The following is a 12,524-nucleotide window of genomic DNA, read 5'->3' as shown; positions in this document are numbered from 1 at the left end:
AGGGAATGAAACAACCCGTTTCAATTGGATACCATTGAAGTCTGCTGTGAACACATCCAGACTAGCATAGAGGTCCAACTTTTAAATGCCCTGGAGGTACGCCGATACACAAAATTGCCAAAACTCTGTCTTGCCCATCTCATAGCAAGAAGCTCTAAGGCAAGATTCATACCCCATGCCTTAGAACTGTGAGCCAGATGTGCAAACCGCTCAACCGCATTGCTCCCTTAGGAAATACTTCAATAAAAAATGAGCATATTTTCTTGGGTCTGTTCACTACATACTACTCTAATAAAACCAGAGTGGTACCATACCTCCTGAGACAGGACCAGTGAAATATCCAAATGCATTTTAGCTGCTCCCCAGACACAATATCCAACGAAATTCAGAAAGAAAGAACTGATAAGGCTGATTGATGAGAGTCTCCAGTCAGGCTGAGAGACTTCTGGGAACTGGATCAGATGCGGGGAAGGGGATCACTCGAGCTACATGACACCGGAGAAGTGGCTGCCGCTGCTTAATAATGAATGAGGCCTGCGGAGAGTCGGCAGCCACCATGGCTAATAGAGGAGAGTCATCGGGACATAATTGGACACAGGCACACACCCTGGCAGCTGATATGCAGCAGTTGTAATCAGCCATAGCGAGTGGTCCCACGGTGGTCACAGTTCTTGTCATCACCCTCAGGCACTTTACACACAGCAGGCTGTAAACGTGTTTACACGAACACTGTTTTATCATTAAAAAAAAAAATTCTTCAGCGGAATGTCACCACCTCAAGTTGACAAAAAAACTACACCGGTCTACTTCAGTTCAGTCTGTTCCCTTGGTCAAATGTTGTGAAGGATACCAGAAACATCCTTGCCACTTTTTGTCATCTTCTTGGGGATACCAAACATTGTGGTACACACAACACGAACATTTACTAAAGATAAATTTTTATATTTTTGTATTACCGAGTTCCCACACTGACTATATTAGTAAAGGGGCATGAAGTGTACTGTAACTGCCTCGCAATTCAGCAACATAACTACTCCATAAAGGAATACGTTGCAGCTCCGCCCCTGGTAAGGTGATGTCATGGTGAACGATCTGCGTTTGGAATAACATCAACTGTTGCGCTTTCCTGAAAAGACAGGATGATATGTTATCTTATGTTGTGCAATGTATGTCTTTGGTGTATGAATTATTGAAGAAACTTTTCATTTGTTCAAGAATTAACCACTAGCTCGAGCACTTATGGTTTCTTTTAAATGTCATTAATTCAATTCTCGGCAACAGGGTGGAACTGGTTAGACCGTTGTGTCGCGCCTGTGTGGAGTTTGCATGTTGTCCCCATTTCCTGCGTGGACTCCGGCTTTCTCCAACATCCCCAAAAACATGCATAAATTGGGCACTCTAAATTGCCCTTAGGTGTGATTGTGAGTGCGACTGTTGTCCGTCTCTATCTGCCCTGTGATTGGCTGGCAACCAGTTCGGGGTGTACCCTGTTCTTGCCCTGCTGACATCTGGGATAGGTGACAGCACCGCCGCAACCTTTGTGAGGATAAATCTATTCCCAGTTTTTATATAGCATTTCATTCCCTTACTCAACCACATGTAACTGAAACAATGACCGCATAGGGAAGATATTTTATGTAGAAAACCATTCTTTTGTAGTACACATTTCAGATTTACCCTTTTTTCTGTAGTACCGTTATACCTTTTATATTTACTCTTCGCAACAGTACTATGATGGACTGTAATGGACTTGGAGTATTGTAACAGTAACCATATTGGGAATTTTACAGCATTAGGGTTTGGATGTACTATTAATTTATTGTTTTTATATGATGATAAACCCAACACTCACTGATGGTGCAGTGGTACACACACCTGACTTTGGTGTAGGCACTGTGGGATCGATTCCCGCTCAGCGATGGTGTCGATATCTGCCCTGCAACTGAGGACCGACCAGTTCAGGGTGTAGTCCGCCTTTTGCCTGAAGCTAGCTGGCATAGACGCCGGGTCTCCTGTGACCCTTGTGAGGATAAGCGGCTTGGATGATGGATGGAATGATAATGATAAACCTATTCAGATTTTTTTCTTCCAGTAAAACGGTGTGCCGAGTTTACAGCTGGCACATATTAGATACAGTCAGGGACAGGAAGTGTAATTGCTTTGCCTTCTAGCCACACAACTACTCCATAAGCAAACAGTGTTGTTCAAACACTGCCAGCAGATATTGTCGGGGGCCATATTCTTTTGATGCCACGTCAAACTTGATGTGGAACCTTTCTAAATACAAAAGAGTTCAGATTTTTACTTTTATTTTACATGAATTGAAAATTGTTTGAGTATTTTCTGGCTACCATGTGGAGTTTTATAGGTTTTTTTCTTTCAAATGTCATCATATCTGTTCCCATTCACAAAAAATTAAAATAAAAAAATCCATTTTGTTCACTATCCTGTGTGTATGTGATCCAGACCTAACCTTAACATCATAGGACTTACCAGAGTGAGATTTCTTGGTGTACTGTTACACTCATTACAATTAACCCTTCCCAACTGGACTTGGTGGAAACGAGAGTTGCATGTAGCAAAGAACGAAAATCAGATTCAGTTTATCTCCCATGACGCATCTGTTAAATAACTTCAGCACTGACGTTCGAGGCGATATAAACATCTGTGATGGATTTTAGGTTTAAACGATTAGATGTTTGTCAAAACCAAAAAGGTGACCTCAGTTTTTGCTGAGCAACCAAATATCTAAAAATAGCAGCAGCTCATTAGACACACCTCACGCCATTGCTATTTAAGCTTCTTCTTTCACATTTTTATTGGCAGGAATTCCACCTTGACGACCATTCCAAAGTCAGATGGTTACTGTAAATATGAGATAAATGTAGTTCTCTTAACCAGAACCAGAACTTTGTGGTTACATTTGCAAAAACAACAATTTGACTCTTGACACGAGCCAAGCAGAAATACCTTGCAGCCTTCCTCGTTTCTTTGGGACAAAAGAGTCTTTGTTGCGACGTTAGTGACTTTTCGTCAGCATTCAACTCTGAGCTCTGTTGTTGATTTTCATTCACGTCTGACATGTCGCTGAAGGTAGAGGAAGTAAAATGTTCACTCTTTATTTGGTGGGTTCTTTAAATGCGTTTTTACGTTGGATCCTAGATTGTGACACCTGTGTATGTTACCTTCCAGTCCTGTACCCCCCCCCCAAAAAAAAAAAAAATTGACTTTATTTCGAAGATAGCTGAGATGCAGTAAGCGGATTGAATTTGTCACCAGGTCTTTTCAGCTTACTCCGAGTCGCCTCACAATCTGACCCATCTTCTTTAGACTTTCAAAGACAGGGGGTTTGTCAAAAAGAGATGTCTATTGGTTTGGTATGTTTTGATCCAAAATACTTGCAAGGAATTGATGCCTAAAATTTAGATCCTTAAGTCCATGGTGAGAATTTGAAGTCCATGAGCTTTTGTACATTCTCTTTACTCTCTTCACACTTTCAAGGATAAGATATCTGTTGTTTTGAAGAAGATACTCGTTGAGTACTAGGGTCAGACATCAGATTTTTATAAGGTCTTGGTCAACTCTCTAACAGTCTCTCACAAGCTAACCAATCTTCTTCAGACTGTCTCCTTTAGAGATGCGGTCTTCTTCAAAGCAAAATATCTATGGTATTTGGGTATTTTAAACAACGATTGTTGCTGAGTGTTTATGTTCGAAGGTTGTGCTCTAGATAAGTGGCAGTAAATATCAGATACAGGGTGTACATGGTCCTTGTCAACTATCTAACAGTCTGTCGCAATCCAACTGTTCTTCAAACCTTTAAGGACAGGGTTCGCTTTTATGTTATTGACCGTCCATCCATCCATCCATCCATCCATCCATCCATCTTCTACCAGTTTTCCGGGTCAGATCACGGGAATAGTAGCTTCATCAGGGACGCCTAGACTTCCCTTTCCCTAGCCACTTCATCCAGCTCTTCTGGAAGGATCCTGAGGTGTTCCCAGGCCAGCCGAGAGACAAAGTCTCTCCAGTGTGTCCTGCGTCGTCCCAGGGGTCTCTTTATGATGGGATAAAGTTTTTCTTTTTTAAATCCATGGTAAAAGTATTTAATTTTAATCATTCCTTCTACCAGAACTTGGGTAATAAATAAACCATTACTAAGCTCCATGTTCTTTTTTTTCAGTGCAGTTTACAACAGTACTTTTACATATTTTTGTTCCTTGCATCTTTGGTGTCCAATTTACATATGCTGGAATGAACTGGGGTGAAAACTGTGACTTCCTAACTCAGTTTAAGAAAGGGAAAGTTGCTGGATCATGAACTCTTTTCTTTTTTTTCTTCCTTTATATGTTTGTCTGAAAAGCCACTTTGGGTTTCTTTTGTTTTGTCCGCACATATTTTTTTCACATTTGTTTCTGCGCTGGGAAAATACTGGCAGTTCCAGTGCACACAGAGAAAGCCCACGGCAATAAAATATGTCATGTAAAAACAATATTAATGCTGCTGCATGCACGTCTTTAAAACCTTGCCAGAGGTTTTTGTGTCGTAAACTCGGGAGAAATCTGTTTAGAGTCTCTAACTTGGACGAGGAGCAAGTAAATCTTGTTCAGCAGTCCTGTACAATGGAAGTACACATTTAATGTTTTCCCATATCAAGCATTTTTGTGTGCTCTTGAGTGTTTCTTTATGATCTAATTGTTGTGAAGAAGCTACGATCTTCCATCCCAACTTGCATGACTGCATTGGGTAGCTGTATTTTACTCTAAAATCCCTTCGCAGCCTTCTAATTTTATGATTGGATTTTCCCAGATGAACTGTGGTTTGTTCTCTTTGGAAAAGATCATGGATGTGAGTGGATTTCATGACTCGGGATTGCGTTTTGTTGGTACAAGTGGTCATCCATTTCAGAGTTCTGTCCCTAACGCGGCAACATAACCTGAATTTATACCCGGCACAGAGTCTGTCACTAACTTATGCTAACGCAGTATTAAAGACAATTGTTTTGGTAGGTTGGAACGCGTGAACTGAACTAACGGCATAGTAAAATCATCAGACTGATGTCAAACTTTACAAACAAGAGAAGATTTAAGCAGCTGAATCTTTTATTTATCTACTGCAGATTTTAGTGCCCGTTTCATTCGTCATTAACTTGTTTGCACAAAAGCAGTTTTGGTTTTTGAACTCAGTGTGGACTGAATAATGGCTGTAAAACCGAGGTATGTCTCAAACGTGTTTTTTGCAATTCCATTACATCCTTAGTTAAAGCCCATCTTTAGTGGCTTATGACATCTTTTATCTCCATGCTGAGCTTTGTCTAATGGGCAAAACAGTACAACAGTGTCCAACAAGCTTTCAAAGCACTTTCCCACCATCCTTCTCACCTCTCAATCAAGCCCCAAATGACCTCACTCACATTTATGTCACACAGCTCCTTCGAGCAAGACGGAGTGCCTCGCAAATGGCACCCGCCTCAACGTTACGTGTCCGCAGCGTCCGGAAACTACGAGGGCCAATCCATACCCGTAATTTATAGGCGCGCCGAGCATCCATCAACACCCACGCGACGCAGATTCATGTAGTACTGGGAATGAAAGACCAGTGCACACGTACCTATTATTAAAATGTGCGGGAACCCACATCACATCAGGAATGAAATCATTAAGACTATTGTTTCTTCTATTGTTGTGTGGTGTACTCCACATGACCAACAAGGCGCACGAGACACAAACAGTAACCATGTAACCAACCCCATAAAACTAAGAGTGACTTGTGAGAGGCGTTGAAGTCCTTCCCACAGGGCGTGTGGACTGCCAGGAAATAAAAAGAAAATAAATATTGAACATGTTCAAAATTTGCAATTGCCGGTCCTGGCCGTTTTTCGAGCAAATCGGAGGAAAACTGTTGAGGAAAAATCAATATAATCACACCACAGGTTAATGGGAAATAATCATTCCTCGGCATCCGATAATCAGCTTTTCGCTTACTTTCACATTTACCGTTGTCAGCCCTGGTCATTTTACAACAAAATCAGAGCGAAATGAAATAAGTGAATCGCTCAGGATAATCTTTTAGAGGTTTCTGACACTTGGGTCATTGGTTACTTTGATCAGAATTAGGTGGGTCACAAACAACTTAGAGGCCCCATAACTCAGTGGTTAGAGCATTGGTTTGGTACACCAGGAGTCGTGAGTTCGTATCTCACTGGGGCCTCTACACCCCAAGAGGGGTTGCATCAGGGAGGGCATCCGCCGTTTAAAAACTGTGTCAAACAAATATTAGCGTTCATCTGAGATGTCACGCTGTGGCGACCCCTAACGGGACAAACACCTGATAAACTGAGTTACATCCATCCATTTTCCCAGCTGACTCTGGGTGAGAGGCGGGGTACACCGTGCACCCTGAACTGGTTGCCTCCCAAGGGCAGATATAGACAACCAAAGGCACTCATATTCACACCTATGAATAATATAGACTCTCCAATTAACCTACTGTACCATGCATGTTTTTGCCTGAGTACCCGGAGAAAACCCACGTGGGCACAAGGTGAAAATGCAAGCTCCACCCAGACGAGGCTGGATTTGAACCCAGGTAAGGAGGTCCTTAGTGCCACAAAGCATGCTGGGAGCATGCTGGGAGGGGATGTAAATAAAGTTTAAAGTGCATGTTTTGTGTAAATCCTTTCTTCAGTCGTATGTTTGTTTTATTATTTGCTAGTTATGCTAGTCTGTTTGCTGTGGTGTGATAATTTTAGTTTCGATGTGACATTGTAAGTATGAACAACTTCTTGCCCACACAGTCAGTGTCGGGGGCATTATAAGCTTCTTCTGCTTAAAAAGCAGCTCAGCAATTTTTCTTCACTGCCGGGTGAGCGCCATCATATGGTAACTTGCATAGACACTGAAACATATGCTAGCATGCATGCTAACAATGCAACTGGTCTGTCCGGGTCTACTTCATTGAACTAGTCACAGTACATTTACTGATTTTGGACCTGAGCGTGCACATAAAGGAGCGCCCTGTTTACTAGAAGAGAATTTAATTAATTTAATTCTAAGTTGCACCTTATGGTCATTATAAAAAAAAATAAAAAAAACAAAAAAAAAAGACTGAGCAAAACCCACAAATATCCAGGGTGAGCCGAGAATGGCCAAGGACGTACTGTACCTGTAAAATGTATTTTACATCATTATTCTTCAAAATCTCATGAACCTGTATTTATTTAAACCTCTAAAGTGAAAATACCGCAACATCTAAACGGAAATGTGGCCATAGTTCAAAAAGTTGACGTGATTAAGCAAAATAATGTAGGATATAATAAGATCTTTAGTTTCAGCGCTTCAAAATTGTCCTGAATCAGCAAAAAAATCATAAGACAATAATTTTTTGTTGCGCAGTGTTATTGTTATGCGTGTAGTCATAGTTTCCTGGCAGATAAGGAAGAAAAATCTCTCTTAGCACACCCCACCCTGCAGGGTAATGTTTGTGATCCATCTGAAAATCCCACCTTTGCCAACTTTGATCAGAAGGGAAGGAAAATGCTCAAAGTCGGCCCAGGTTTCGGGGTTTCCGACGAAGCTTAATGCTCACCAGGCAACTTCACAGCTGCTTGACATTAGACGGCAGGGGTGAACTAGGTGGGCAGGTTCCCGTTTAGGCGAGACGGCTAGAAACAAGGAAGCATGGGCGGGACAATCCACCAGCCCATATCTAAGTATCACTTCAAGGAGGTTTTATTTGAGGCGTTTCCCCGCAGCATCTTCTGCAGACGCGCACGCCAAATTGGAGCCACATGGAGGTCAACAGAAGTAAATAATGCAAAGAATGCACAGAAGTCTGTGCAATTTTTAAGTTTAGGAGCTTATATCTATTAAACAATGTCATGACACATTTGGGGGAAAAAAATTAAATGATTTTAAATGGAATAAAATCAAATAATAGTAACTGTGTTTTTGAAACTGATATTTTAGGCTAGACTTAAACATCCATCCATCCATATTCTTTGCCGCCTATCCTCACGAGGGTTGCGTGAGAGTGCTGGAGCCTATCCCAGCTGTCAACGTGCAGGAGGCAGGGTACACCCTGAACTGGTTGCCAGCCAATCGCAGGACACATTGAGACAAACAGCCGCACTCAGAATCACACCTACGGACAATTTAGAGTGTCCAATGTTGCATGTTTTCGGGATGTGGGAGGAAACCGGAGTGGCCGGAGAAAACCCACGCAGGCACGGAGAGAACAGGCAAATTCCACACAAGTGGGCCGGGATTGAACCCGACACTCTAAATTGCCCCAAGGTGTGATTGTGAGTGCGGCTGTTTGTCTCCGTGTGTCCTGCGATTGGCTGCCAGGCAGTTCAGTGTGTACCCCGCCTCCTGCCCATTGACAGCTGGGATAGGCTCCAGCACTCCTGCGACCCTCGTGAGGATAAGCGGCGAATGGATGGATAGATGGATGGAAAACTAAACATTAAATGACACTAAGCAATAAACATTAAGTACAGTTAAATACCTCCATCCATCCATTGTCCAAGCCGCTTATCCTCACAAGGGTCACGGGAAAGCTGGAGCCTATCCTAGCTCGCTTTGGGCGAAAGGCAGACTACACCCTGAACTGGTTGCCAGTCAGTCGCAGGCCATCGCTGAGCGGGAATAAATCCCACGCCCCCTACACCAAAGTCAGGCGTGTGTACCACTACACCATCAGTGACTCCCTAGTTAAATACATTCAAGGAAATATTCAATGAAATATCAGACATAATATTAAATACATTAAATAATTTGAAAGCAATTTAAATCCAATGAAATTAAATCCAATAAAATCATTATTGCTATTCTTATTATTGTTAAAATGACAAATACATCCATCTATCCATTTTCTGAGCCACTTATCCTCACAAGGGACACGGGAGTGCTGGAGCCTATGCCAGCTGTCATCAGACAGCAGGCGGGGTACACCCTGAACTGGTTGCCATGCAAGCCAATAGCAGGGCACAAATAGTAACAAGCAAACATTCGTGCTCACAATCACACCTAAGGAAAATTTAGAGTGTCCAATTAATTAATGATTGGGGGACGTGGGAGGAAACCAAAGTGCCCGGAGAAAACCCACAGAAGCACTGGGGAAAATATGCTAAATCCACACAGGAAGGGGTGGAATTTGAATCCTGGTCCTCAGAACTGCGATCCACTTGCTCCAACAAGTTGTTCCACTGTGCCGAATTAAATGTAAACTCATTACAATAAAGTCACTTTAGTTCAGTTCAGACTTAATCAAAAGTCAAGTGGCAAAGAAATGGAAGTTTTTAATCAATTTTATGGTATTTGTTATGATTCATCTCTCAAAAGCAGTCGTGAGGCATTTGTTGGCTCCTAGCGAGCAACAATCTCAGTGGATTTCAATCCAATCCTGCCTCCAATTAGCAGATGGACAGAAAAAAAGGAAGCGGGGTTAAGATGTAGAGCTAAAAAAAGGCAAAAGAAAAAGCAGGTCACAGCGAAGCGAAGCTTGAAGGCGCCGCTCTAATTCAAGCGGTCTGATATTGATTCGCTCGCCAGCCTTGGAGTCCTGCGCCGGCTGCCATATTGGAGCCACCTACGCAAAAATTTATACCTGCACTTTCCTAATTGAGTCCGTCGTCGATATCGCCCGTGGTAAAACACCGCCCCGTGACGTACGCGCACAGTACATCCAGTTTTTGCGCTAGCCAAATTAAGTCGCAGCGTGGCTTCAACCCGGCAGTTAAAACATTTATTGTCCATAAATATAGAACAATCAAATGAAAAAGAATAATAATAGATCTACACTGCAGGTGTAATGCTAATATGCAATGCTAATACATTGGCCTAATTTTTTTACACGTCCTCTACTTCCATGTACATTTCAAGTATATGATGTGATATTCACATTCACTGAAAGTTTTGAGTTACCAAACAACACCAAAATTGCACATAATAACACCACTAGGGGGCGGCACGGTGAAACAGCTGGTAAAAAGTTGGCCTCACAGTTCTTAGGACCCGGGTTCGATCCCGGCCCTGCATGTGTGGAGTTTGCATGTTCTCCCCGTGCCTGTGTAGGTTTTCTCCGGCCACGCCGGATTGCTCCCACATCCCAAAAACATGCAACAATAATTGGACAATCTAAATTGCCCCAGGTGTGATTGTGAGTGCAGTTGTTTGTCTCCATGTGCCCTGCGATTGGCTGGCAACCAGTTCAGGATGTATCCTGCCTCCTGCCTGATGACTGCTGGGTTGGCACCAGAACTCCCGCGACCCTTGTGAGGATAAGTGGCAAAAGAAAATGGATGTATGGATGGAACACCACGAGCATCAATATCGGGGACTGAGAAGATGCTCGAAAACATCCATGCATTTTCTGAGCTGATTATCCTCACGAGGGTTGTGAGAGTGCCTTTCCCAGCTATCATCGGGCAGGAGACTGGGTACACCCTGAACTGGTTGGCAGCCAATCGCAGGGCACATAGACAACAGTCGCACTCCCATTCACATCTAGGGGCAATTTAGTTTCCAATTAAGCTTGTATGTTTCTGGGATGTGGGAGGAAACCGGAGCACCTGGAGAAAACCACGCGGGCACAGGGAGAACATGCAAACCTCACACATGTGGGGCCAGGATTTGAACCCCGGTCCTCAAAAGTGTAAGGCCATCGTTCTTGCTCCACTGTGCCGCCTGCTAGAAAAAAAAAAAGTATAAATACATGTAAAATAAATATTAAAGGCACCATTTTTAATCACAATTTAAAACTTTGGAGTTTTTGGTCTGTGTTGCATACTTTAAAAAAAAAAAATACCCCGAGGATGAAGAATTATGAAGCCCTTGCTATGTGAGTTGTGGCTAACTGCAACTCCTCTGTGAGCATTTTCATTTTTTTTTTTTTTTTAATGAAATTTTCATTGACCACTTAATAAATTGTAATATCGCCCTCGGCGACACGGTGGATCAGCTGGAAAGCGTTGGTCTCACAGCTCTGAGGTCCCAGGTTCAATCTCGGTGATGGTCTGAGCGCTCACGTTGCTGCAAAGTCTCCTTGGGATTAATGCGCATGCGCGTATATTTTGTAAACTTTCAGTCAGTTTGAAACATCCCCATCCATGCTTCAACATGTGCCATTCGACAACTTGTCGGCGAGTGTTCATGTTCGCTATGAATGTCTCAGAAAGACGAACACAGCGAACGTACATATGTGTATACTATATCAAATTGCCCCTCGGTGTGATTGTGAGTGCAGCTGTTGTGTGTTTCCATGTGCCCTGCGATTGGCTGGCAACCACTTCAGGGTGTACCCCGCCTCCTGCCCGTTGACAGTTCGGATAGGCTCCACCACTCCCTGCGACCCTTGTGAGGATAAGCGGCTAGGAAAATAGATGGATGGATGGATATCACCCTCTTCCTGTCACTAAATTACACTTGTCAGTTTATTTAGTTCTCTGCATTGTTATAATTCAACATTATTATCAAAAACTAATGCCAGTAAAACTGTTAACACTAATATGCGCCATCACCGCAACTGGTTATTTCACTCTGGTACTTGTTCAGCTTAACAACTAACTCACCAGTGGAGAAACTTGGTGTGGGGCAGTTATGATGTAAAATTTTCTACACAAGCAATGGCACAGTCAATTTTCAACGGTGTGTCTCAATTTAACCTATGTACATTGGGAAGTATGGTATTTTAATAACTCCAAACTGGATTTAGAACATCAGTACATTTACGCTGTACCCGCATTTGCGGATATTGGATTTTTTTTAAAAATCCACATTTGATAGGGGCCAGATTCCAATTTGAAGTTATCCGATTGCATCCATATTTTCCCTCTCATCATGATGCTGCCATGATGCAAATGACAACTGTGGCACATGAGAGCAAAAAAAAAAAAAATATCAAGAGCGACACAGTGTAAATCCAGCCTTAGATATTGTGTTATGTGTTTTATCCCAATGGAGGACACCAGTAGTGATGCCAGAACTTCAGTTGGACCAACTTTCTGTGAGCACGGCAATAAATCATTTGAGCGTCTGTTTTTACGCCACGAGGGGTGCAGATATCGTCTGTCCGCCTCTGTTAAGATCAAAGGTAGACAGCAGCCAGACTCGCAGACCCACTGCCAGAACTGTTTGTTTCTATTGATCCGAGCTGGCGTGGACTTAAAAGCAAATGAGGATTTAAAGACAATGCCAAAAGACACCCTCGATGTAAAGCCAATGCGAAGAGAGTTTTATGTATGGAGAATTATGATGATTCATTTTAAGGTTTGAACCAAAATCTGAAATAACAACTCTAACGTACTCTATGTGGACCATATATAATGTCAAGACCATATGATAGTCCATTGCTCAGAGTGAAATAAATCGAAATCAAACATTGACTTACACCCATTTTCACGTGTTTAAATTGAAATATGTACAAAACTATACAAGAAGGCATACCTTTCCCAAAATTGTTTGATTGTTTGAAGCAACAAAAAAAAAATGACAGCAGACGAGGATCCCAGAAATTTTCGGAAA

The 12,524-nt window shown here is 42.4% G+C and overlaps 1 protein-coding gene across 1 annotated transcript in view; it reads right to left on the bottom strand.

The window, feature by feature from the left end:
- The window catches only part of LOC133502163 (protein inscuteable homolog), a 40,981-nt gene extending 40,440 nt beyond the window's left edge, over positions 1-541 (bottom strand). Inside the window, exon 1 of the mRNA XM_061822639.1 lies at positions 315-541. The gene's annotated coding sequence lies outside the window, so the exon portion shown is untranslated. The remainder of the gene's footprint in view (positions 1-314) is intronic.
- Between the last annotated feature and the right edge of the window lie 11,983 nt (positions 542-12,524).

The sequence above is a fragment of the Syngnathoides biaculeatus genome, chromosome 6 (assembly GCF_019802595.1).
Source record: "Syngnathoides biaculeatus isolate LvHL_M chromosome 6, ASM1980259v1, whole genome shotgun sequence".
NCBI classification, from domain to species: domain Eukaryota; kingdom Metazoa; phylum Chordata; class Actinopteri; order Syngnathiformes; family Syngnathidae; genus Syngnathoides; species Syngnathoides biaculeatus.
Note: the sequence above shows the minus strand (reverse complement) of the source record. Positions and strands in the feature narration are given on the sequence as shown.